This window comes from Leuresthes tenuis, unplaced genomic scaffold (assembly GCF_036924035.1).
Source record: "Leuresthes tenuis unplaced genomic scaffold, fLeuTen1.0.hap1 SCAF_74, whole genome shotgun sequence".
Taxonomy (NCBI): Eukaryota; Metazoa; Chordata; class Actinopteri; order Atheriniformes; family Atherinopsidae; genus Leuresthes; species Leuresthes tenuis.
Window position 1 is genome coordinate 192,872 of NW_027325428.1, and position 27,389 is coordinate 220,260.

The 27,389-nt window shown below is 43.5% G+C and overlaps 3 non-coding genes and 1 pseudogene across 3 annotated transcripts; 1 reads left to right on the forward strand and 3 right to left on the reverse strand.

Annotated features, from left to right (window-relative positions):
- Window positions 1–8,808: 8,808 nt before the first annotated feature.
- Window positions 8,809–8,959, forward strand: LOC140286150 (U2 spliceosomal RNA; annotated as a pseudogene).
- A 4,655-nt stretch (window positions 8,960–13,614) lies between these two features.
- On the reverse strand, window positions 13,615–13,802 carry LOC140286139 (U2 spliceosomal RNA). The gene has a single exon (XR_011911027.1). It is a non-coding gene; the product is annotated as a U2 spliceosomal RNA (small nuclear RNA).
- A 275-nt stretch (window positions 13,803–14,077) lies between these two features.
- Window positions 14,078–14,191, reverse strand: LOC140286157 (U5 spliceosomal RNA). Its single transcript, XR_011911038.1, has one exon. It is a non-coding gene; the product is annotated as a U5 spliceosomal RNA (small nuclear RNA).
- Window positions 14,192–14,588: 397 nt separating this feature from the next.
- On the reverse strand, window positions 14,589–14,778 carry LOC140286146 (U2 spliceosomal RNA). Its single transcript, XR_011911032.1, has one exon. It is a non-coding gene; the product is annotated as a U2 spliceosomal RNA (small nuclear RNA).
- Between the last annotated feature and the right edge of the window lie 12,611 nt (window positions 14,779–27,389).

A 27,389-nucleotide genomic window follows, 5' to 3' on the forward strand; every position in this document is an offset into this window, starting at 1 on the left:
GAGGATCAGTATGTATGGATTCTGATGTGACTGATAAACCCATTCGTATCTTAAGCATAATCTAATACGTGAGACAACGCCCTGGCACACAATCAAAAAAAAAAAGAGAGAGAGCGGTTTTGTGTCCCCACAGTCCATAATGTAGAAAAGAGAGAAAAAAGCCTTTCTGATTTGGTGTGTGTGCTCACAGTGCAGAGTGTAGAGAAAAGAGAGAAAAGAAAGCCGTTTTGGTGTCACGGGAGTTGTGACTTAAACACACACATTTCTGAATTGAGAAAGGAAATTATTTTAGAGGAAGCACTAGAGTTTAGATCCCACATTTGTTGATAGGCATTCATTTAATTTTTCTTTTAATCAGTTTTAAAGTGAATACTAACTGAGAAATGAAAAAGGTGAAGAGTTTAGAAGCTTGGTTCAAGAGCAAAACTTGGTTTATGATCAGCTGAGTCTCTAAACAGAACAGCAAAGGGCTTCATCGAACATTTAAAAAAGATTCAGATTGTTAGAATATCCAGAATTTATAGAAATGGTGGTGATTACTCTTATTTTCTAGAATGGAAATAACTGCACCATGTCTGTTTTATGAATTTAAGGGGCTAAAAAGTTTTGTTCTCGTTTTTCTATGATTAACCGAATGTATGTGAGAGTCCAAACAGACAGAAGGGTTACGGCCGAGCGCTGGACCTTCCAAAAAAGATGAGACAGGCTGGACCCGTGCCATACTAGTTAAGACCTGCCTGTGGATAACAGGTTCTTTAAACTCTCACAAACTCACACACGTTCGCACACATACACCCATACACACACACATTCTTGAACTTGCTGCAAGATTAAACCTTTGCATTAACTGACTCCAGCAACTCTGAGTCTCATTGAGAGACTTTTCTCAACAATTGGGTCCTCAAACCAGATCTCAACGTTTTTTCCGCTGTCCAGGGTCGGAGCTGAAACCGTGCACGGGGGAGTCCAGTACTCCTAATGAAAGACCCCCTGCTGAATTGCGGTAATTAGGGGCCAGTGTCCACTGAAAGGGGGAAAAAGGGACGAGATCGTACTTTTGAATCAATGGCCAGAAGCCATTGGCAGTGCAGGCATCAACAATAATGGTGTTATTTCACCCATTAACACTTAAGGTACCTCATGCAGTGGCTGTGATATGGTTACTTAACAAAATATCTTTACCAGACATCTCTCCTACATAACAGTTCTTCTTTCACAGCCACACCTTGTTGTCGAGAGATGTGCTACACTTAATCCATCCACACTGCTACCTACCCCACAGATGGAAAGCCTCATGATTGCATGTCAGAAATAACCATCAGTGTTTTACCCAGGCCAGACTTAACTGATATACGTTATGAAAATGCAGAAATAACTATATTTATTCAACAGGTCAAGCAAAAAACCCTGATGGCACAAATGCTACAGGATTTACAGTAGTAACAAAAACTGAAGTTTTCTTAAAACAACCACTACCAAAAAATTACTCGCTTTAACTGAAGCTTGTAAATTAAATAACAAAAAGGTTGTTAACGTTTACACTGACAGTCAGTATGCTAAGTGTGACCAAATTTAATCTGCAGAGGCAAAAGTTTGCAAAGCATGGAGATCTGTGAGGGAGTCTTCTGCCTGCAAAGAGAGGGAAGCGAAAACAGGAAAAGATTTAGCTGCTTGCTTAGCTGCAGCATCAGCTCTGGCATTGCCACAAGCAACAGGATCGTCTGAGTTAGTGTGAGCCGCACACTTACAGACCGAGATTGCTGTAGGCAAAAGGATCGCATCAAGAAGATCAGAAACCTGCTTGGAGTTCAGAATAGTTTTACCATCTGATTTAAGGAAATGCCTGTGTTTCCACAGCGCACCAAAGTCATGAACAACACCAAAAGCATATCTGGAATCTGTGTAAATAGTGACTTACCAGCTGCCAACTTACAAGCTTCAGTAAGTGCAATAAGCTCAGTAGTTTGAGCAGAGAAATGTTTAGGAAGAGAACCAGACAACAAAGTGTCATGTGAAGAACATACTGCAAACCAAATACAGTTAGTACCTGTGGCTGGATCACGCAAAGCTGATCCATCTACAAAAAGAATCATGTCAGAGTTTGGAAGAGGAGTCTCTAAAAGATCAGGTCGGGGTGTACAAACTTGTTCCAAAACAGCTTCACAGTCATGAGGCTCCCCATCCTCAGGAGTCGGAAGCAAAGTAGCAGGATTCAGAACAGTACAACGTTTAACAGTGACATTTGGCATATCACAGAGGTGTATCTGAGCCAACGAGCAGTTGAAAGATGTGAAGTTTTCTGCTCGAGAAGAATAATGGCAACAGCATGAGGAACCAAAACAGTCAAATTAGCGTAGCCCACAATATCTTGGGAGGCCAGGACAGCTTTCTCTGCAGCTGCAACAGCACGAAGACAACCAGGCAGGCCTGCAGCCACAGAGTCCAGTTTTGCTGAGAAATGAGCCACTGGCCTTTGCCTGCCCCATGTTCCTGCATAAGAACAGATGTCATACAACCATGCTTCTCATCAACTGCCTGTATGAAAGGTTTATGAGGATCTGGAATGCCAAGTGTTGGTGCTGTTTGAAGAGCCAGCTTAAGCTGACTAAAGGCTGATTCAGCCTCAGGAGTCCATGGAACACGATCAGCTGACTGGAGGCCTTTACCATGGATAAGAGCACCTAAGAGAGCTTCGAGAAAAGAGTAGTTAGGAATAAAGTTCCTGCAGTAAGATGTTATACCTAAGAATGACATAAGCTGTTTTTTAGTAACCGGTTTAGGAATGATCTGAACTGCAGCAACACGTTTAGGAGAAAGTGAGCGCCCATCCTTAGAAATCACATGACCCAAAAAGGTGACTTCGTCCTGTACAAACTGTAAATTAGAAAGGCTGGCTTTATGGCCATAAGAAGGAAGATGTTTCAACAGATTCACTGTCTTTTTCACACTGTTGTTTAGATGGACTACATAAAAGGATGTCATCCACATACTGCAAAAGAGCAGAGCCTGTGGTTGATTGAAGTTAATCCAGACTAGCTTTGAGGGCAGCATTGTAAATAGTGGGACTTTCACAGTACCCCTGGCATAACCGGGTAAAAGTCCAAGATCTCCCTTCAAACTAAAAAGCAAACCAAAATGGGCTATCAGGGTGCACTGGCGACAAGTCAACCACTGAGAAAAACTGTGCATCTGATGTAATTTGAGACAAAATAGTGTGTGGGTTGGGCACAGTAGGAGCATGTGGCTGAACTGCAGCATTCACCGCTTGGAGGTCCTGTACAAAACGCCATTCATCTGGCTGGCCAGCATCTTTAATCTTTTTAACAGGAAACAATGGAGTAAGCACAGGTGAATTTTCAAAAGGAACAATAACGCCTGTTTTCTGAAAAGATTGAAAAACAGGTTTAATCCCTTTAATTGCTTCAGGCTTAAAAGGGTATTGTTTTTTACATGGACAAAAGTCTGATTTAGGGGTGACAATTACTGGTTCACAGCCTTTTATCAACCCCACATCATATTTGCTCTTAGCCCAAAGATCATTGGGCACTTCAGCCAACATGGGTATCGAAGACAAATCTGTTTCAGATAAAAAACATGCTTCAAAATGTGATTCTGTGGTAGGAATTAAGTCCACAGTTCTTTGACAATGCATTGTACTCAAAAATGTTTTTTTGTACGCTGACAATCGTTCAGAAAACATTAAATTTGGATCAGCAGGTGAAACGGTCCACTCCATTTCTCTCTGACATGTAGCAACAAACTCTCCCACACCTTGTCACTGCCAGTGTGTACGTTTGGCCAAGGAAATGTGAGGGCGAGTACCACAAACATTAAAAAAATCGAAGTGCTCTGGAGTGAGCGACACAGCCAATAAAGTAGGCGCACATATTTTTTCACTTCTTCTCATAGTCATTGTCAGGCCCCAAAGAAATGTGTGATGTGCAGTGCAAATCAGTAGGTTGCATGAAATCAGAAAGGGGTGAAACTAACGCTTTTGCTTCTTCCACTAGTTGTTGTGAAAAAGGAGAGCTGGGAAGTTTCCACTCATAAGCATATGTAAGTGCCGATGAATCAAACTGCACTGCTGTGAAAACTTTGTCAGACTGTAACATAACCTTAACACCCTCTGGTGTAGAAGTTAAAATAATGCCTAATTTACACATGAGATCACAGCCCATCAGGTTAATGGGACACAACTCTGATAACAAAAATGAGTGTTTGAAGGAGAGCTCATCGGGAGTGAAAACACGCAATGGGCATTGTCATTTTCTCCTTCACAACCTGGCCTGATGCAGACATAGAGTAAACGTGGTTTCCACTTAACTTTGGAGGACAATCAAACTCCCCTGACGTCACTACTGATGAACATAATTTCCTATATTCTGAGAGAAATATCTTTGCTCTAGGACGGAAATAGCATGCAAAACTTTACTACGTGAATCACAGTCGGCAAGCGTTTCTTCACTACACAGAGCAGGAAAAATGTGTGAGTGTGTTTATGCTATCACCCATTAGTGGAGGCTCCGCTGCCGCGTGACGTCCAGAACCTGCCTCCCACCCTCAGTCAGCCTTTTGCCCAATTTCATCACTTTTCAGCTGTGGACAGTCCTTCTTCCAGTGTCCAGTCTGGCCACAGTAAAAACAAATATTCGGATCATAGCTCTGGCGTGGCCCATTTCGACCTCCTCTCCCACACGTCCACGTCTTCGACTTCGGCCTCGTCCTCTGTTTACACACACTGCGTAATACATGGTCATGGCTGCCAAATGCAGCTCCTTTTCACACTTGTCCCTTTTGGTTGTCTTACGCGTCTCAACTTGGTTATGAGCATGGCGAGCATATCGGCGAACGTCAGCCAAACGAGGACCCTCACACCATCCCACGTAAATGTTCTTTACTTCAGTGGCGACATCTGGCATGAGGCCTTTAATTATTGCATCGCAAACTGTGGCCTTCTCTCAGCCAAACACCTCTGATCTCGCTTTTCATGATGTAAGTTCCTGCGTATGCTGCCGCTTACCTGGATGACGTCATCATCCATAGCAACAGCTGGGCGGAGCATGTTCAGCAGATGGCGGCAGTGCTGGAGTCACGGGGCTCACGGCCAAACCAAAGAAGTGTGCAGTTGGATGGAGGGAGGTACGGTATCTGGGGTACCACTTGGGCGGCGGACTGGTGCGTCCACAGGTAGACAAGACAGCAGCGATTGCAGCCTGCCCAAAACCTAAGACCAAGAAAGAGGTGAGGCGGTTTTTGGGGCTGGCCGGATATTACCGGCGATTTATTCCCAACTTCGCGGAGCTGACCAGCCCTTTGACCAACCTTACCCGAAAAGGTGCCTCTGATCCGGTCCGGTGGACGAAGCAGTGCCAGGTGTCACTTGAGAGGGTAAAGCAGACCCTCTGTGGGGAGCCTCTTCTCCACACACCTAACTCCTCTCTCCCATTTGTCCTGCAGACTGATGCATCGGGAAGGGGGTTGGGGGCTGTTCTGTCCCAGCAGGTGCGGGGCGTTGACCACCCAGTGCTTTACATCAGCCAGAAACTATCCGAGAGGGAGACCAGATACAACACGGTGGAGAGGGAGTGCCTGGCCATCCGGTGGGTGGTCGGCGCTCTGCGGTATTACTTGCTGGGGCGCCCATTCACCCTTTGCTCGGACCTTGCTCCCCTCCAGTGGCTCCACCGAATGAAAAATGTCAATGCACGGATCACCCGCTGGTATCTGGCACTACAGCCTTTTAAATTCAAAGTGGTCCATAGGCCGGGGGCACAGATGGCTGTGGCCGACTTCCTTTACAGCTCGCATGGCGAGGTGTGTGTGTGTGTGTGTGTGTGTGGGGGGGGGGGGGGGGGGGGGGGGGGGGGGGGGGGGTTAGGCCGGACCGCTCCCCGGCCAAGGTCAGGCGGTGGAGGTATGTGGAGGGGGCGTGGTGCATCAGCTGCAGGAGAGAGCTGTGGAGAGAGCTCTGGGGAGCAGGACTAGGTGAGTGATTAGTACACCGGCAGTCACTTGTCTAATCACTCTCCTCTTTAAAAAACTCAGAGCTGTAAGGAGGATTGAAGTGGAGTCGGCAGCACGAACCGGGAGGGAAGGCCTGCGAACGACTCCACATTCATGAAAAAGGGTTAAATAAACTATACGTTGAACCGTCCTCTGTCTCTGAGTCTCTCTGAAAGAACCCGCAGTGGCAACAGGCCGCCTCAATGTGGAATTATTAAAGACAGTAAAGGACGATCTCTCTCGTTGGAAGTCCTTACCTATATCACTTATGGGGAGAGTTACAACCATTAAAATGATGATACTACCAAAAGTTAACTATCTGTTCTCAATGATCCCCATAAAACCACCTGCTACTTGGTTTAAGTCACTAGATTCATGCATCTCTAAATTTCTGTGGAAAAACAAACCACCACGTATTAGTTTAAAAACCCTACAGAAGACCAAGGACAGGGTGGATTAGATTTACCTAATTTTCAGCACTATTCCTTAGCCAATAGGTTACAGTATATATCAAAATGGTTTAAACCTAGCCCAATAGATGAACATGGATAAGTATAGAACAAGCATTGTGTGATAATCTGGAAATCTCTGACCTGCCACTTATTAGTCAAATAGTGAAAAATCACAAATGTTTCAAAAGCATTAACATCAGCACCTCTCTGACAGCCCTGGTGGGAATTTCTTAAAATAACAAAGTCTTCACTTGTCCCGTGTAAGCTTACACCCATCTGGAACAATCCTGACATCCTGCAAAACAAAAAAATGCTAAACTTTACTCTGTGGAAGATCAAAGGAATCAACATCTGGAACATATAATCCAAAATGGACATTTTATTTCATTTGATGAGCTCATATCACAACATGAGATAGGCAGCAATAAATTCCTAGAATATCAACAACTTAAGTCTATAATAACAAAGAAATATATCCTCCACCAACCAGACTTACAACTCCCGATTAGGGTAGCAGAATTTTCTAAGCATCTGCACCCCTAAACTACTATCAAAAATATATAAATTATTGTCTAAGATAGATGACACAATGTCTCTACCGTCCTCAAAATGGGAGGCAGATTTATCCATCAGTTCTAGTCATAGCTTCTGGCCACAAATATGTTTGAACACCTTCACAATGACTCGAAATCCTAATTTACAGCTCATACAATACAAAATTCTTCATAGAACACACTATACAGGACAAAGGATGTTCAGGATGGGTCTAACACACTCAAACATCTGCTCACATTGCACAGATAACACACCTGATGATTATGCACACGCTTTGTGGTTTTGTGCGCCTGTCCAGAAGTTCTGGCTTGAAGTCTGTGCGGACCTATCAACATGCTAAAGTGTAGCATTCCTGCATGCCCCACACTGTGCATACTGGTGACTTAGACAACATCAACGTGGAATTTAGCTTAGCACACATGATCCTCACAGTGTTATGTATAGCAAAGAAAACTATCTCATGAACTGGAAAGCGAAGAACAATCTGTGTATTAACCAGTTTAGAAATGTTCTTTTAGATTATATTAGCATGGAAACAATGTCTGCTTCCTCAAAACATCAATTGGCTGAATTTAATTCTCTCTGGTCCCCCTCTGATTAGCTTGATCACATAGTGTTGGTGGTGGGTTGATGTCCCGTCGCTCTGGGCGGTTGGGTGTGTGCTGGGGGGGGGCTGTGTGGCTTCGGGCGTCTGGTGTCTCTCGGGTCGTGGGGACCGGGTTGGTCATTGCTGGGGGGGACTGTGTGTCGGGCTTGGAGGGCAGTTTTGGGGGCTTGCGGGTGGGGCTGTCTTGCGGTGTGGGGCGGGGTCCCCTTAGGGGCCTTGGGGGGGTGGTGGCTGCTGGCTCTGTACCGGGTGACGGGGGCCGCTCTGGCGTGGGTGGTGGAGCTGGGCCTGGACCTGGTGGCTTGCCGCTGCCTTGTGCCCGGGGCGGGGGCCCTGCCTGTGCCTGGGGGGTCTGGGTTGCCCCTGGACATGCCACAGTATGCGTTTGGTTGGTGCAGGTCCTGGTGCCGGCCTTGTTGCTCTGGGAACTCCAAGGTGTCCGCAGGTGGTTGTTTTTTTTAGGGTGTTGGGGCGTGCGGTGAGGAGGAGGGGGTCTGTATGGGGGTGTGCTTTTCCCCTGTTGGGGGGGGGCCTGGGGGGGCCTGGGTGATGGTGGGTCTCAGGCCCGGGCTGCTGCGACTGTGTAACCGGGTGATTTGTTTGTTTGTTTGTTTGATTTTTGTTGTTGTTTGTTTGTTTTTGTAGAGGTCCTCTGGGGTGGGGTTGGGTTGAGTGGGGTGGGGCGGGATGGGTTCCTTCTGGGGGTACAGTAGCTCCCGGAATATGGTGACTGCAGGCCCCGAGCCTGGTGGACATCAGGCCCTCCTGCCCTGTGTTGGGTCCCAGGTAGCGGGGATGCCTATTGCAGCCAGTCTCTGGCTGCCCCCTCCGGGGTGGGAGGGACCAGGAGGATGAATTATTTATTCTGCTAGTTTATATATTGTAAACATAAACAATAAACAATTATAAAACTTCCCTTGGCAAAGCAAATCTGTTTGGCATAAAGGTATTCAGACTACAATTCTGCTGCCATAATGCACAATTCCGGATTTTGATTAAAATGAATTCCTTCACTCAAACCAAGTTAAAACTGCATTTTCCTTCATATTTATCCATGTCTAAATAGCTTTGAACAAAAAAGAACGTTGTACTTTGCAGGATAGGAGAGAACAACACTAAACCTTTTCAGGAATCCGAGAATAAGCGTCGTTTCACGAGTTCTACACAATTCCGGATTTTGATATAAAATTAATTCCTTCACTCAAACCAAGTTGTGATATGTCTATGCAAGGACCACATATTAAATGGATTTGTATCAATAGGAGTTGAAAAAGGAGCTTGCTCCGTTCACCTCCAAGCATCGACCCGGTACTGCAGTGCCGCTGGGAACGGTGCGCTCTCCTCTGCTCTTGTGAAAAAGCAAACAGCGGTGCAGGATGGAAGTTTCAGGGACCCCAAGATGAAACTTTCTTTTAGTCTGCTGAGAAAAGAGAGTGAATGCGAAGTAGACTTTAACACGGCTCTGGGAGCGAGCCGAGTGCGGGCTAACCAGGAGAATTGCTTGAAAGAAATGCGACACCGAATGAGCGGTCAGAACAAAGCCTCAATATGGTGTTCCTGTGGTGTTTTTATAAAATGCGGTGAAAATAAAGGTGTGAATGCCCCATAGAAAACTAAAAGGTGGAGCGGAAGTGTTCGGCTGCAAGAAGGTGTGAATGTCCGACTATATTTGGTGAAAAGCAGGTGAAGCAAGGTCTGAATGCCAAACCTTACATCATCAAAAGCGAGATCAGAGGTGTTTGGCTGCAAGAAGGCCATAGTTTGCCAAAAGCGGGTAAGGTGCGAATGACCGACTAAATATCAAGTAAAAGTGAAGTAAAATATAAATAAAAGTGGGGGCGGAGGTCTTCGGATGCAAGTGGGTGTGAATATCCCACCATACAAGTATGGTGGAGAGGAAGCTGTGAATGGCCGACCATAGTTTGCAAAAAGCGGGTGAGAAAAGGTGCGAATGTCCAACCATACATGATCAAAACAGGGAGCGGAGGTGTTTGGGTGCGACAAGGTGTGAATGTCCACCCATAATTAATGAAAAGCGGGCAACAAGTAGGTTCGAATGCCATACCATACATCATCAAAAGCAGGAGTGGATGTGTTCGGCTACAAGAAGCTGTGAATGTCCAGCCATAATTACTCAAAAACGGGTAAGAAAAGGTAGTATTGCCAGACCATAAATGATCAAAACAGGGAGCGGAGGTGTTCCGCTGTAAGAAGGTGTGAATGTCCGACCATAATTGGTAAAAAGCGGGTAAGAAAAGGTTAAAATACCCGACTGTACACAATATATAGCGGGAGCGGAGTTGTTTGGCTACTAAAAGGTGTGAAAGTCCGACCATGGTTTGTAAAAAGCGGGTAAGAAAAGGTGCGAATGCCGGACAATGTATGATCAAAAGAGGGAACGGAGGTTTTCGGCTGCAAGAAGGTCTAAATGTCCAACCATAATTTGTAAAAACCGGGGAAGAAAAGGCTCGGAAGCCCGACTATACACCATCAAAAGCGGGGAGCGGAGGTGTTCAGCTGCAATAAGGTCTGAATGTCCATCAATAATTGCTAGAAAACATGAAAAAAAATGTTCGAATATCCAACCGCACATGATCATAAGTGGGAGAGGAGGTGTTCAGCTTCAAGAAGGTGTGAATGTCCACCCATAATTCCTCAAAAATGGGTAAAAAAAAAGGTGCGAATGCCCAACCATACATCATCAAAAGCAGGACTGGATGTGTTCGGTTACAAGAAGGTTTGAATGTCCGAGCATAGTTTGTAAAAAAATTTCCAGTTCACTCCATTAAATGCTTTTTCTGCATCTAGAGAGTCGATTGTGGTTTCCAAGTTGTTGATGGTAGAATAGTCTATGAGATTAATGATCCGGTTTCTGAACGAACTGTTGTGCCTACTGCTCTTCAGCCTGTCAAATGAAACGTAGAATTTAAAACGTGACAAATGAACGAAGACCCAAGGAGTTGAGTCGTAAACTAATCAATACTGTTTCCTGTGCGAGGACCTGTCAGTCGAGGAGTTGAGTCATGAACGAATCAATACTGTTTCCTGTCCTGCTGACTGAGCTTATGAAGCTGCCGCCTGCCATGTGGTGAGGAAGGGTACTGCATGAAAATGAACGAATCACTCACTGAGACAACTCGTTACTCCCGAGTCATATAAAAAATTTGTTCATGTCGAACGAATTGCTCACGAACGACACATCACTATCTATTTGACGAGTTATGCATGAATTCGGATTTTGCAATAAAATTAATTCCTTCTCTCAAACCAAGTTCAAACTGCTTTGTCCTTCATATTTATCTACTTCTAATCTAGTTTCAACAATAAACAACCCCACATCATATTTGCTCTTCGCCCAAAGATCATTGGGCACTTCAGCCAACATGGGTATCGAAGACAAATCTTTTTCAGATTAAAAACATGCTTCAAAATGTGATTCTGTGGTAGGAATTAATTCCACAGTTCTTTGACAATGCATTGTACTCAAAAATATTTTTTTGTATGCTGACAATCCTTCAGAAAACATAAAATTTGGATCAGCAGGTGAAACGGTCCAATCCGTTTCTTTCTGACATGTAGCAACAAACTCTCCCACACCTTGTCAATGCCAGTGTGTAGGTTTGGCCAAGGAAATGTGAGGGCGAGTACCACAAACATTAAAAAAATCGAATTGCTCTGGAGTGAGCGACACAGCCAATAAAGTAGGCGCACATATTTTTTCACTTCTTCTCATAGTCATTGTCAGGCCCCAAAGAAATGTGTGATCTTCAGTGCAAATCAGCAGGTTGCATGAAATCAGAAAGGGGGTGAAACTAACGCTTTTGCTTCTTCCACTAGTTGTTGTGAAAAAGGAGAGCTGGGAAGTTTCCACTCATAAGCATATGTAAGTGCAGATGAATCAAACTGCACTGCTGTGAAAACTTTGTCAGACTGTAACATTACGTTAATACCCTCTGGTGTAGAAGTTAAAGTAATGCCTAATTTACACATGAGATCACAGCCCATTAGGTTAATGGGACACAACTCTGATAACAAAAATGAGTGTTTGAAGGAGAGCCCATCGGGAGTGACACACGCAATGGGCGATATCATTTTCTCCTTCACAACCTGGCCTGATGCAGACATAGAGTAAACGTGGTTTCCACTTAACTTTGGAGGACAATCAAACTCCCCTGACGTCACTACTGATGAACATGTTCCTATATTCTGAGAGAAATATCTTTGCTCTAGGACGGAACTAGCATGCAAAACTTTACTACGTGAATCACAGTCGGCAAGCGTTTCTTCACTACACAGAGCAGGAAAAATGTGTGAGTGTGTTTGTGCTATCACCCATTAGTGGAGGCTCCGCTGCCGCGTGACGTCCAGAACCTGCCTCCCACCCTCAGTCAGCCTTTGGCCAAATTTCATCACTTTTCAGCTGTGGACAGTCCTTCTTCCAGTGTCCAGTCTGGCCACAGTAAAAACAAATATTCGGATCATAGCTCTGGCGTGGCCCATTTCGACCTCCTCTCTCACACGTCCACGTCTTCGACTTCGGCCTCGTGCTCTGTTTACACCAACTGCGTAATACATGGTCATGGCTGCCAAATGCAGCTCCTTTTCACACTTGTCCCTTTTGGTTGTCTTACGCGTCTCAACTTGGTTCTGAGCATGGCGAGCATATCGGCGAACGTCAGCCAGACGAGGACCCTCATACCATCCCACGTAAATGTTCTTTACTTCAGTGGCGACATCTGGCATGAGGCATTTAATTATTGCATCGCAAACTGTGGCCTTCTCTCAGCCAAACACCTCTGATCTCGCTTTTCATGATGTAAGGTTGGGCATGCAGACCTTGCTTCACCTGCTTTTCACTAAATATAGTCGGACATTCACACCTTCTTGCAGCCGAACACTTCCGCTCCACCTTTTAGTGTTCTATCACACCTTTTTTTTCACCGCATTTTATAGATTATGGTTGGAAATTCTAAACCACTCTCATCCGAAGACCTCTCCTCCCGCTTTTGATCATAGATTGTCAGGCATTCGCACCTTGTCTTACCCGCTTTTTACAAAATTTAGTCGAACATTCACACCTTTTTGCAGCCGAACACAGTTTTTTGCAGCCGAATTTGGGCATTCGAACCTTTTCATACCCACTTTTTACCAACTATGGTCGGACATTCACACCGTCTTACAGCGGAACACCTCCGCTCCCTCTTTTGATGGTGTATGTTCGGGCATTCGAACCTTTTCTTACCCGCTTTTTACAAACTATGCTTGGACATTCAAACCTTCTTGTAGCCGAACACATCCACTCCTGCTTTTGATGATGTATGGTTGGGCATTCGAACCTACTTGTTGCCCGCTTTTCATTAATTATGGGTGGACATTCACACCTTGTCGCAGCCAAACACCTCCGCTCCCTGTTTTGATCATGTATGGTTGGACATTCGCACCTTTTCTCACCCGCTTTTTGCAAACTATGGTCGGCCATTCACAGCTTCCTCTCCACCATACTTGTATGGTGGGATATTCACACCCACTTGCATCCGAAGACCTCTGCCCCCACTTTTGTTGATATTTAGCCGATCATTCGCACCTTACCCGCTTTTGGCAAACTATGGCCTTCTTGCAGCCAAAAACCTCTGATCTCGCTTTTGATGATGTAAGGTTGGGCATTCAGACCTTGCTTCACCTGCTTTTCACCAAATATAGTCGGACATTCACACCTTCTTGCAGCCGAACACTTCCGCTCCACCTTTTAGTTTTCTATGGGGCATTCACACCTTTTTTTACACCGCATTTTATAAAAACACCACAGGAACACCGTATTGAGGCTTTGTTCTGACCGCTCATTCGGTGTCGCGTTTCTTTCAAGCAATTCTCCTGGTTAGCCCGCACTCGGTTCGCTCCCAGAGCCGTGTTAAAGTCTGCTTCGCATTCACTCTCTTTTCTCAGCAGATTAAAGAAACTTCCATCCTGCACCGCTGTTTGCTTTTTCACAAAAGCAGAGGAGAGCGCACCGTTCCCAGCGGCACTGCAGTACCGGGTCGATGCTTGGAGTGAACGGAGCAAGCTCCTTTTTCAACTCCTATTGATAAAAATCCATTTAATATGTAGTCCTTGCATAGACATATCACATATTAAACTGATAAGTACAGATACTACACTTGATCTTAGCCAAAAGGCCGAGAAGCGATAACTGTCCACTGGTTCACGTCCGAGGGCCCTTCCTGGCACAATGCGCACTTGTAGCGGTGTTCGTTTTATGGCCATAGTGTCACTTTGCACCTCCGCCCACCCGCTGCACTGAGCACTCTTCAACCCTTTTAAATGGTATAACTTTACACTACCGCACGCTCCAGCGAGCACCATTCAAGCAACATCGGCACAGTCGCAACAAGTAAGGCGACTCTACTCAGAGAAGTCACTCTGCACAGTAACAAGATTTCTTTTGCACAGACAGAAAGGGCTTCACCCGCAAAGGTAAAGCCTGCCAAAAATAGAAACAATTCATTAGTGCTGCTCTCCACGGAAGTCTTTAGTAAAAGGCGAAAGACTTGTACATTATGAAGAGAAACCAGTGTATGATTATCCATCACTGCGGGAGCAGGGCATCAGGCTAGTTGGCATAGCCACCTTCCCCATGGTGAGCTTTGCTTGGTTGAGACGCTTGCTCCCCCCCGACCAAGTAGGAACAATCGGGCCCTATTCGATGGCTGCCTTGTCTTTTACTCTGTGCAAAAGACAAGGCAGCCACAAACAACACGGGAACACCGTATTGAGGCTTTGATCTGACTGCTCATTCGGTGTCGCGTTTCTTTCAAGCAATTCTCCCGGTTAGCCCGCACTCGGCTCGCTCCCAGAGCCGTGTTAAAGTCTGCTTCGCATTCACTCTCTTTTATCAGCAGATTAAAAGAAAGTTTCATCTTAGGCTCCCTGAAACTTCCATCCTGCACCGCTGTTTGCTTTTTCACAAGAGCAGAGGAGAGCGCACCGTTCCCAGCGGCACTGCAGTACCGGGTCGATGCTTGGAGTGAACGGAGCAAGCTCCTTTTTCAACTCCTATTGATAAAAATCCATTTAATATGTAGTCTCGCATAGAGGACATATCAGACATTAAACTGATAAGAACAGATACTACACTTGATCTTAGCCAAAAGGCCGAGAAGCGATAACTGTCCACTGGTTCACGTCCGAGGGCCCTTCCTGGCACAATGCGCACTTGTAGCGGTGTTCTTTTTATGGCCATAGTGTCACTTTGCACCTCCGCCCACCCGCTGCACTGAGCACTCTTCAGCCCTTTTAAATGGTATAACTTTACACTACCACACGCTCCAGCGAGCACCATTCAAGCAACAACTTTGCACTCCAGCTTCGAACATCGGCACAGTCGCAACAAGTAAGGCGACTCTACTCAGAGAAGTCACTCTGCACAGTAACAAGATTTCTTTTGCACAGACAGAAAGGGCTTCATCCGCAAAGGTAAAGCCTGCCAAAAATAGAAACAACTCATTAGTGCTGCTCAACAACAACAAGGCAGATGTCAAATTCACCGAAATAGGATCTAAGGGTATTTGGCCAATCGAGCTGTAGCAGCTTCGGTAAAAGAGTATAAGTTGAAGAGTTTGTGAATAAAGGTGTGCGCACACATAGTGAGTTGTAGGAAAATAGGCAGGGAGCAATGCCGGCTGGGGTATATGTTCTTGTATGTTGTCTGACTGTTTGATTTGAATGTGTTGTGTAAGTGTCCTGAAATGTTATATGTTTGGGCTGTGTGACATGCTTAATGCTTTTCAGTAGCAACCCACTTATTCATATATAGCAACTGACAACATAAGAAGTCCGGACATACTTTGATAGTAGTTGTAGAAGTATCCTTATTGATAATAGATAAACTAATTCATAGTGATAGAACAGTAGATGAACAGGTGCCTGCACATGTCTCATGAAAATAAAATGGGTGTATGATTGCTGACGGCAGAGCAATACTGCCAAACTTATGAGTTCTTTTGGCAAACTTGATTCAGTGTCTTGACGTGTATACGCTGTTTCGCTGACTTGTCACAAGAAACAAAGTGTGTTTGATAAGATCCGACCATTTTATTACGGGAGGATCAGTATGTATGGATTCTGATGTGACTGATAAACCCATTCGTATCTTAAGCATAATCTAATACGTGAGACAACGCCCTGGCACACAATCAAAAAAAAAAAGAGAGAGAGCGGTTTTGTGTCCCCACAGTCCATAATGTAGAAAAGAGAGAAAAAAGCCTTTCTGATTTGGTGTGTGTGCTCACAGTGCAGAGTGTAGAGAAAAGAGAGAAAAGAAAGCCGTTTTGGTGTCACGGGTGTTGTGACTTACACACACACATTTCTGAATTGAAGGAAATTATTTTAGAGAAAGCACTAGAGTTTAGATCCCACATTTGTTGATAGGCATTCATTTAATTTTTCTTTTAATCAGTTTTAAAGTGAATACTAACTGAGAAATGAAAAAGGTGAAGAGTTTAGAAGCTTGGTTCAAGAGCAAAACTTGGTTTATGATCAGCTGAGTCTCTAAACAGAACAGCAAAGGGCTTCATCGAACATTTAAAAAAGATTCAGATTGTTAGAATATCCAGAATTTATAGGAATGGTGGTGATTACTCTTATTTTCTAGAATGGAAATAACTGCACCATGTCTGTTTTATGAATTTAAGGGGCTAAAAAGTTTTGTTCTCGTTTTTCTATGATTAACCGAATGTATGTGAGAGTCCAAACAGACAGAAGGGTTACGGCCGAGCGCTGGACCTTCCAAAAAAGATGAGACAGGCTGGACCTGTGCCATACTAGTTAAGACCTGCCTGTGGATAACAGGTTCATTAAACTCTCACATGCACAAACTCACACACGTTCGCACACATACACCCATTCACACACACATTCTTGAACTTGCTGCAAGATTAAACATTTGCATTAACTGACTCCAGCAACTCTGAGTCTCATTGAGAGACTTTTCTCAACAATTGGGTCCTCAAACCAGATCTCAACGTTTTTTCCGCTTTCCAGGGTCGGAGCTGAAACCGTGCACGGGGGAGTCCAGTACTCCTAATGAAAGACCCCCTGCTGAATTGCGGTAATTAGGGGCAAGTGTCCACTGAAAGGGGGAAACAGGGACGAGATCGTACTTTTGAATCAATGGCCAGAAGCCATTGGCAGTGCAGGCATCAACAATAATTGTGTTATTTCACCCATTAACACTTAAGGTACCTCATGCAGTGGCTGTGATATGGTTACTTAACAAAATATCTTTACCAGACATCTCTCCTACATAACAGTTCTTCTTTCACAGCCACACCTTGTTGTCGAGAGATGTGCTACACTTAATCCATCCACACTGCTACCTACCCCACAGATGGAAAGCCTCATGATTGCATGTCAGAAATAACCATCAGTGTTTTACCCAGGCCAGACTTAACTGATATACGTTATGAAAATGCAGAAATAACTATATTTATTCAACAGGTCAAGCAAAAAACCCTGATGGCACAAATGCTACAGGATTTGCAGTAGTAACAGAAACTGAAGTTTTCTTAAAACACCAACTACCAAAAAATTACTCTGTTCAAGCAGTCGAATTGGTAGCTTTAACTGAAGCTTGTAAATTAAATAACAAAAAGGTTGTTAACGTTTACACTGACAGTCAGTATGCCTTCTCAACTGTACATGTGTTAACACAGCATTGGAAAAACAGGTATGTTGACATCCACAGCTAAATGTATAAACTACAAATATTTTAGCATTATTAGATGTTATTCAATTGCCATCTACAATAGACTCGTATGAATGACCGGAAGGAAAACCATACTGCCAAAGAATTTGTTTAAATATGCTGCAGTATTGAGCCACGGACCATGTCATGTCTCAACAGGAGGGATGGAAGCAATAATGAACAAGGTTTTTACAGCATATGGTTTTACTAATTATTAAAAACATTTTTTTAGAATAAATAAATGAATAAAGTTTTGTCTAGCAGGTCAAATATGTGCAAAATACATTCCACAGGGCAATCTAAGACCAAAACGAAGATAATTCCCTAAGCCAGTGTATCTTTTTCAACATATTTGTTTGTATTTCATTATTTCATTATTGTGTAGATTTCATTGAACTAAATTAATGTTAAGGGAAACGATTCTGCTCAGTGACAACAGAGGTTTTTACCAAATGGTCTGAAATATTTCCATGTGCACAAGCAGATGCACTCTCAGTAGCAAAATCACGCGTAAAATAACTCATTTCTAGATTTGAAATTCCTGAAAAGATCTTCAGTGATAATTTGACACACTTTGTAAACTATGTCATCTCACTGATGGCAAAGAACTTAAAATAGATCTTAGAAACCACTGTGATATAGAAGGTTTCGCTAACACATTGGAATTGTTTTACTATTTACATATGCATGTGCAGTGAAGAATTGCTTGCTGCTGATAAATGCAAAGAAGAACAGCTTACACATAGATGCTCACATATAGGCTGCTGAATGCAATGAAGACCTGCTTATCCAGTAAAGTTCAATGTCAATGTGTAATATTCAATTAGGATTTGCAAAACAGTGAAGTTAAACAATGAATGGGTCCATAGTCGGTATGAGAAGACTACAGGAATATTTACCTGGGTGTACGTTCAAACAGAGATGAGAAAATTGCGATAAATTATTGTTTGTTTGTTTGTTAGTATGTATATGAATGTTATGTGTATAAACTGTGTTGAGTTGTAGTTACTCAGTAGTGTCTCAGTGAAACAACCGACGGGGGAAGCCTTGCGGTGACAACAAAAGCAGTGTTTTACTGATCAGTCAAGTTGCTCCAGTGTACTCCATACAAACTGGTTGGCTACTGAAGGGATAGAAAATGGGGAATACTTGTTTTAAAGCAAACAAGGAATTAGATGGGAAAAATACATGTTTTAACGGGACCCAGACAATATTAAATACTCAGACGGATGGGAGAAGAAGTGTAGTTTTGTAGGAAATCACAAAATTATTACATAAAATTAGTGAAATCAATTGAAGAATGCCTTTCTGAAGAGCTGTTTACCACAGATGAGCAGCTTTGCGACCAAGCACATTGTAGATCGCTTTACTGCCAAAATGATCTAGTTTAATGGATTGGTTTAGACATGCATAACAGCATTTTAAGAACAAAGAGAGAAACAAAAAGGGACAACGCTTCATGGTGGAAGGTGATGTATAAATAACTGTGTATATGATGAAGGAGAGACCATTTGAGCAGCACAGCCATTTCGCAGCACAGGGACAGCAGTCCAAGTTAAAGGATCTCCCATGTGGTATCACCTGTCACACTGTGTCAAGGCATCAAAAGAAGAAAAAATCACCAAACTCAAGGACAAAGAGACGAAGACTCCGGTGAACGAAGAGAGAGGACTTACAAACCAGAAATACAAAAGGATGCTCGATATCAAGATCCAGAAGAAGAGGCTAACAATGCCACGAACACTTACGATGCTGGGAATGATGCCAGCAATGAACAGAGAAGAAGATTCAGTGTCATCAATCTGCAACACGTGCCTCTAATGAGGGGGTGAATATAGAATCCTCAACGATTACAACGTCTCTGGGAACTGTGACAACAACAAGGTTTAAACCATTTTGATATATATTGTAACCTATTGGCTAAGGAATAGTGCTGAAAATTAGGTAAATCTAATCCACCACTGTCCTTGGTCTTCTGTAGGGTTTTTAAACTAATACGTGGTGGTTTGTTTTTCCACAGAAATTTGGAGATGCATGAATCTAGTGACTTAAACCAAGTAGCAAATGGTTTTATGGGGATCATTGAGAACAAATAGTTAACTTTTGGTAGTATCATCATTTTAATGGTTGTAACTCTCCCCATAAGTGATATAGGTAAGGACTTCCAACGAGAGAGATCGTCCTCTACTCTCTTTAATAATTGCACATAATTTAGCTTTGTTAGCTCTGAGAGCCTGGAGGAAATGTTTATGCCTAAATATCTAATATTTCCTGACTGTAAAGTGATCGCAGGTATATTCTGGACCCTACAGTTAATGGGCAGAACTGTGGTCTTAGACCATTTGATAGAGTAGTCAGAAAGTGCCGAGAATTTATTTATGAGTGTGATCGTGTGAGTGAGAGACGTCTCTGAGTTCTGAAGGAAAAATAATACATCATCAGCATAAAGACTTATTTTATGCTCAATATTTTGGGGTTGGATGCCTTTAATATTTCTATCTTGTCTGATAGCAGCTGCTAAAGGTTTGATGAAAATAGCAAAAAGTGAGGGAGAAAGTGAGCAACCCTGTCTTGTACCTCTCTGCAGACTGAAGCTTGGAGAAGTTTGATCATTTGTCCTGACACTTGCATTTGGGGAGCTATATAATATCCTTATCCAGTTGATGAAGTGTGACCCAAACCCGAATTTGGTTTATGCTGCGAATAAAAATTTCCAGTTCCCTCCATTAAATGCTTTTTCTGCATCTAGAGAGTCGATTGTGGGTTCCAAGTTGTTGATGGTAGAATAGTCTATGAGATTACCGATGCGGTTTGTGAACGAACTGTTGTGCCTACTGCTCTTCAGCCTGTCAAATGAAACGTAGAATTTAAAACGTGACAAATGAACGAAGACCCAAGGAGTTGAGTCGTAAACTAATCAATACTGTTTCCTGTGCGAGGACCCGTCAGTCGAGGAGTTGAGTCATGAACGAATCAATACTGTTTCCTGTCCTGCTGACTGAGCTTATGAAGCTGCCGCCTGCCATGTGGTGAGGAAGGGTACTGCATGAAAATGAACGAATCACTCACTGAGACTCCCGAGTCATATAAAAAATTTGTTCATATCGAACAAATCGCTCACGAACGACACTTCACTATCTATTTGACGAGTTATGCATGAATTCGGATTTTGCAATAAAATTAATTCCTTCTCTCAAACCAAGTTCAAACTGCTTTGTCCTTCATATTTATCTACTTCTAATCTAGTTTCAACAATAAACAACCCCACATCATATTTGCTCTTCGCCCAAAGATCATTGGGCACTTCAGCCAACATGGGTATCGAAGACAAATCTTTTTCAGATTAAAAACATGCTTCAAAATGTGATTCTGTGGTAGGAATTAATTCCACAGTTCTTTGACAATGCATTGTACTCAAAAATGTTTTTTTGTATGCTGACAATCGTTCAGAAAACATCAAATTTGGATCAGCAGGTGAAACGGTCCAATCCGTTTCTTTCTGACATGTAGCAACAAACTCTCCCACACCTTGTCAATGCCAGTGTGTAGGTTTGGCCAAGGAAATGTGAGGGCGAGTACCACAAACATTAAAAAAATCGAATTGCTCTGGAGTGAGCGACACAGCCAATAAAGTAGGCGCACATATTTTTTCACTTCTTCTCATAGTCATTGTCAGGCCCCAAAGAAATGTGTGATGTTCAGTGCAAATCAGCAGGTTGCATGAAATCAGAAAGGGGTGAAACTAACGCTTTTGCTTCTTCCACTAGTTGTTGTGAAAAAGGAGAGCTGGGAAGTTTCCACTCATAAGCATATGTAAGTGCAGATGAATCAAACTGCACTGCTGTAAAAACTTTGTCAGGCTGTAACATAACGTTAACACCCTCTGGTGTAGAAGTTAAAATAATGCCTAATTTACACATGAGATCACAGCCCATCAGGTTAATGGGACACAACTCTGATAACAAAAATGAGTGTTTGAAGGAGAACCCATCGGGAGTGACACACGCAATGGGCGATGTCATTTTCTCCTTCACAACCTGGCCTGATGCAGACATAGAGTAAACGTGGTTTCCACTTAACTTTGGAGGACAATCAACCTCCCCTGACGTCACTACTGATGAACATAAGTTCCTATATTCTGAGAGAAATATCTTTGCTCTAGGACGGAACTAGCATGCAAAACTTTACTACGTGAATCACAGTCGGCAAGCGTTTCTTCACTACACAGAGCAGGAAAAATGTGTGAGTGTGTTTGTGCTATCACCCATTAGTGGAGGCTCCGCTGCCGCGTGACGTCCAGAACCTGCCTCCCACCCTCAGTCAGCCTTTTGCCCAATTTGATCACTTTTCAGCTGTGGACACAGCCACAGTAAAAACAAATATTCGGATCATAGCTCTGGCGTGGCCCATTTCGACCTCCTCTCCCACACGTCCACGTCTTCAACTTCGGCCTCGTCCTCTGTTTACACCAACTGCGTAATACATGGTCATGGTTGCCAAATGCAGCTCCTTTTCACACTTGTCCCTTTTGGTTGTCTTACGCGTCTCAACTTGGTTATGAGCATGGCGAGCATATCGGCGAACGTCAGCCAAACGAGGACCCTCACACCATCCCACGTAAATGTTCTTTACTTCAGTGGCGACATCTGGCATGAGGCCTTTAATTATTGCATTGCATGCAATACTCTCCCATGGTCCTGATTCATTACCCAAATCCCTTGGTCTCTGATGACCGCTGTGCTTGCTGACTTCCTCAAGGATGCGGTGTACAAAATCATCAGTCCCTTCACCGGGTTTCTGTTTGCAGGTGTAAATGTGGGACATATTGATTTTGGTTGGAAATTGAGTGGTGATGGCTTGACACAGTCTTTGGATGGCTGCTTCATATTGAGCGTTATCATTATGTCCTCGTTCACTGTTGGTAGGTCGCAAATCCAGTTGTAGCATACTGGCCTCTATTTTGCAGAGGTCGGTCAGTTTGAACTTTTTTGCCAATATGCGACGCAATTCAACCCCGGTCGGGCAGAATTGTGCGCAGAAATCTCGCAACTCGTCAGCAAAATGGGGTCCAGAAATCTCTGGATCTGGTAAGCATTGTTATGCTTCCATGATGTCAGTCTCAGTCCAGGGTCGATAAACCAGTAATGGTCCAGTGGGAACTGCAACTTTAACCATAGGCATGGTTTGAATCTGGTTTTGTTTTTTCTCACGTTTAGATCTCTGAAGTCCAGATTGTGGGTAAAGGATTTTTGTCACTTGCGTTAAAAGTTCTTGGGCAGGTACGCTGGAGAACCAAACGTCTTCCTTTTCCTCATCATCAGACCTATGTAACTGATGTTGTGAGAATGATGGAATTTCTTCCCGAGGGAGGATGGAAGAAGTCCCTTCTTCCCGAGAGCCAGAGGCTTGTGGCAGGGCTGGCTGTTGTTGTTGCAGGCATCGTGGAGGGCAGGAGTCCAGGTCTGGATCCGGCACAGCGAGAGCGCTCAGGGTGGGGTAAAGAGGTGCAGAAGGAGAAAAAGTGTTATCAGTGGAATATGGTGGTGGTTTAAAAGAAGATTCAGTCTTAATCAGAGCTGAATTATGTTTTCGTCCACATACTAAATTATTATCATCATTCCGTCATGGCATTTGTTTAACATTTTCCTTTCTTTCTCTTAATACACTTTATTTTTTCCAACATTCTATACCTTTCTTACTTCTTATTTAAACTTAATTTTCTTTTTTTTGCTTCATCTCTTTCTCATATTTGCAAAACTTTTATTCTAATTTTCTTATTTCTAACATACTAAAAGAACCTTCAGGTGGAAAACCTCTGGACCATATTTCTTTTTCATTTCAACATGCTTAGGTCCCCCGGTAGGGTCAAAAGTCTGAGACCTACTGTTTCCCATTCTCAGACTTGGAATGGGGAAATATATTCCTTCACTCAAAGGACGTCTCCAATGAGGACCTTTAATCTGTACTCACACTTCTTCGGAGTACTTCACACTTCTTCGGACTGCTTCAAAAGTTTCACTTACCCATGAAATCTCTGTCTCACTAATGACACAACCGGGAAACCCTCTTTTATTCAAATAAAAACTAAAAAGCAGTCCTATCGTCTCAGACTATCATATTTAAAAAATGATCCCAGCGCTGGTATTCAGGAAAAGGACCTGCCAGTCCTCTCTCTCAGAAAAGGCCTTGGAGGTATGAGGCTGGAACAGCTACTTCAGTCCAGGCTGGCCATGCACTGCGGTCCGGTCCAGAGACACCAGTCGAGGGATCCTGTTCGTGACGCCAAAATTGTGGACATTGAAGGGCATGTTGAAGGTGTGAATGTCCGACCATAGTTGGTAAAAAGCGGGTAAGAAAAGGTTAAAATACCCGACTCTACACAATCAATAGCGGGAGCGGAGTTGTTCGGCTAAAAGAAGGTGTGAAAGTCCGACCATGGTTTGTAAAAAGCGGGTAAGAAAAGGTTCGAATGCCAAAATATACACCATCAAAAGCGGAAGCCGAGGTGTTCGGCTGCAAGTAGGTGTGAATGTCAGATCATAATTTGCAAAAAGCTGATGAGAAAGATGTGAATGACCAACAAAAGTTGCTGAAAAATGTGATTCTGTGGTAGGAATTAATTCCACAGTTCTGTGACAATGCATTGTACTCAAAAATGTTTTTTTGTATGCCGACAATCGTTCAGAAAACATCAAATTTGGATCAGCAGGTGAAACGGTCCAATCTGTTTCTTTCTGACATGTAGCAACAAACTCTCCCACACCTTGTCAATGCCAGTGTGTAGGTTTGGCCAAGGAAATGTGAGGGCGAGCACCACAAACATTAAAAAAATCGAATTGCTCTGGAGTGAGCGACACAGCCAATAAAGTAGGCGCACATATTTTTTCACTACTGTTTCCCATTCTCAGACTTGGAATGGGGAAATATATTCCTTCACTCAAAGGACGTCTCCAATGACGGTGTGAATGACCGACAATAATTGCTGAAAAATGTGTTAGAAAAGGTAAGAATGCCAGACCATTCATCATCAAAAGCGGGAGTAGAGGTGTTCCGCTGTAAGATGGTGCGAATGTCCGACCATAGTTGGTAAAAAGCGGGTAAAAAAAGGTTCAAATGCCCGAATATATACCATCAAAAGCGGAAGCGGAGGTGTTCGGCTGCAAGAAGGTGTGAATGTCCGACCAAAGTTTGTAAAAAGCAGTTAAGAAAAGGTTCGAATATCCAACCAAACAATCAAAAGTGGGAGCAGAGCTGTTCGACTGCAAGTAGGTGTGAATGTCCACCCATAATTCCTGAAAAATGGGTAAGAAAAGGTGCGAATGCCCAACCATACATCATCAAAAGAAGAAGTGGATGTGTTCTGCTACAAGAAGGTTTGAATGTCCGACCATAGTTTGTAAAAAGTGGGTAAGAAAAAGTTCGAATGCCCGAACATACACCATCAAAAGAGGGAGCGGAGGTGTTCCGCTGTAAGACGGTGTGAATGTCCGACCATAATTGGTAAAAAGCGGGTAAGAAAAGGTTAAAATACCCGACTGTACACAATCAATAGCGGGAGCGGAGTTGTTCGGCTACAAGAAGGTGTGAAAGTCCGACCATGGTTTGTAAAACGCGGGTAAGACAAGGTGCGAATGCCCGACAATGTATGATCAAAAGAGGGAGCGGAGGTGTTCGGCTGCAAGGTCTAAATTTCCAACAATAATTTGTAAACACCGTTGAAGAAAAGCCTCGAAAGCCCGACTATACACCATCAAAAGCGGGAGCAGAGGTGTTCAGCTGCAAGAAGGTCTGAATGTCCACCAATAATTACTGAAAAATGGGTAAGAAAAGGTGTGAATGCCCAACTATACATCATAAAAAGCAGAAGTGGATGTATTCGGCCACAAGAAGGTTTGAATGTCCGACCATAGTTTGTAAAAGGCGGGTAAGAAAAGGTTTGAATGCCCGAACATACACAATCAAAAGAGGGAGCGGAGGTGTTTCGCTGCAAGAAGGTGTGAATGTCCGAGCATAGTTTGTAAAAAGTCGGTAAGAAAAGGTTCGAATGCCAGAACATACACCATCAAAAGAGGGAGCGGAGGTGTTCCGCTGTAAGAAGGTGTGAATGTCCGACCATAGTTGGTAAAAAGCGGGTAAGAAAAGGTTAAAATACCCGACTCTACACAATCAATAGCGGGAGCGGAGTTATTCGGCTAAAAGAAGGTGTGAAAGTCCGACCATGGTTTGTAAAAAGCGGGTAAGAAAAGGTTCGAATGCCAAAATATACACCATCAAAAGCGGAAGCCGAGGTGTTTGGCTGCAAGTAGGTGTGAATGTCAGATCATAATTTGCAAAAAGCTGATGAGAAAGGTGTGAATGACCGACAATAATTGCTGAAAAATGTGTTAGAAAAGGTAAGAATGCCGGACCATTCATCATCAATAGCGGGAGAAGAGGTGTTCGGCTGCAAGAAGCTGTGAATGTCCAGCCATAATTACCTAAAAACGGGTAAGAAAAGGTAGTATTGCCAGACCATAAATTATCAAAACAGGGAGCGGAGGTGTTCCGCTGAAAGAAGGTGTGAATGTCCGACCATAATTGGTAAAAAGCGGGTAAGAAAAGGTTAAAATACCCGACTGTACACAATCAATAGCGGGAGCGGAGTTGTTTGGCTACTAAAAGGTGTGAAAGTCCGACCATGGTTTGTAAAAAGCGGGTAAGAAAAGGTTCGAATGCCAAAATATACACCATCAAAATAGGGAGCGGAGGTGTTCAGCTGCAAGAAGGTCTGAATGTCCATCAATAATTGCGAGAAAACATGAAAAAAAAATTTCGAATATCCAACCGCACATGATCATAAGTGGGAGAGGAGGTGTTCAGCTGCAAGAAGGTTTGAATGTCCGACCATAGTTTGTAAAAAGCGGGTAAGAAAAGGTTCAAATGCCCGAACATACACCATCAAAAGAGGCAGCGGAGGTGTTCCGCCATAAGAAGGTGTGAATGTCCGACCGTAGTTGGTAAAAAGTGGGTAAGAAAAGGTTAAAAAACCCGACTGTACACAATCAATAGCGGGAGCGGAGTTGTTCGGCTACAAGAAGGTGTGAAAGTCCGACCATGGTTTTTAAAACGCGGGTAAGACAAGGTGCGAATGCCCGACAATGTATGATCAAAAGAGGGAGCGGAGATTTTAGGCTGCAAGGTCTGAATTTCCAACCATAATTTGTAAACACCGTTGAAGAAAAGCCTCCAAAGCCCGACTATACACCATCAAAAGCGGGAGCGGAGGTATTCAGCTGCAAGAAGGTCTGAATGTCCACCAATAATTACTGAAAAATGGGTAAGAAAAGGTATGAATGCCCAACTATACATCATCAAAAGCAGAAGTGGATGTGTTCGGCCACAAGAAGGTTTGAATGTCCGACCATAGTTTGTAAAAGGCGGGTAAGAAAAGGTTCGAATGCCCGAACATACACAATCAAAAGAGGGAGCGGAGGTGTTTCGCTGTAAGAAGGTGTGAATGTCCGACCATAGTTGGTAAAAAGCGGGTAAGAAAAGGTTAAATTACCCGACTCTACACAATCAATAGCAGGAGCGGAGTTGTTCGGCTAAAAGAAGGTGTGAAAGTCCGACCATGGTTTGTAAAAAGCGGGTAAGAAAAGGTTCGAATGCCAAAATATACACCATCAAAAGCGGAAGCCGAGGTGTTCGGCTGCAAGTAGGTGTGAATGTCAGATCATAATTTGCAAAAAGCTGATGAGAAAGGTGTGAATGACCGACAATAATTGCTGAAAAATGTGTTAGAAAAGGTAAGAATGCCGGACAATTCATCATCAAAAGCGGGAGAAGAGGTGTTCGGCTGCAAGAAGCTGTGAATGTCCAGCCATAATTACCTAAAAACGGGTAAGAAAAGGTAGTATTGCCAGACCATAAATTATCAAAACAGGGAGCGGAGGTGTTCCGCCGAAAGAAGGTGTGAATGTCCGACCATAATTGGTAAAAAGCGGGTAAGAAAAGGTTAAAATACCCGACTGTACACAATCAATAGCGGGAGCGG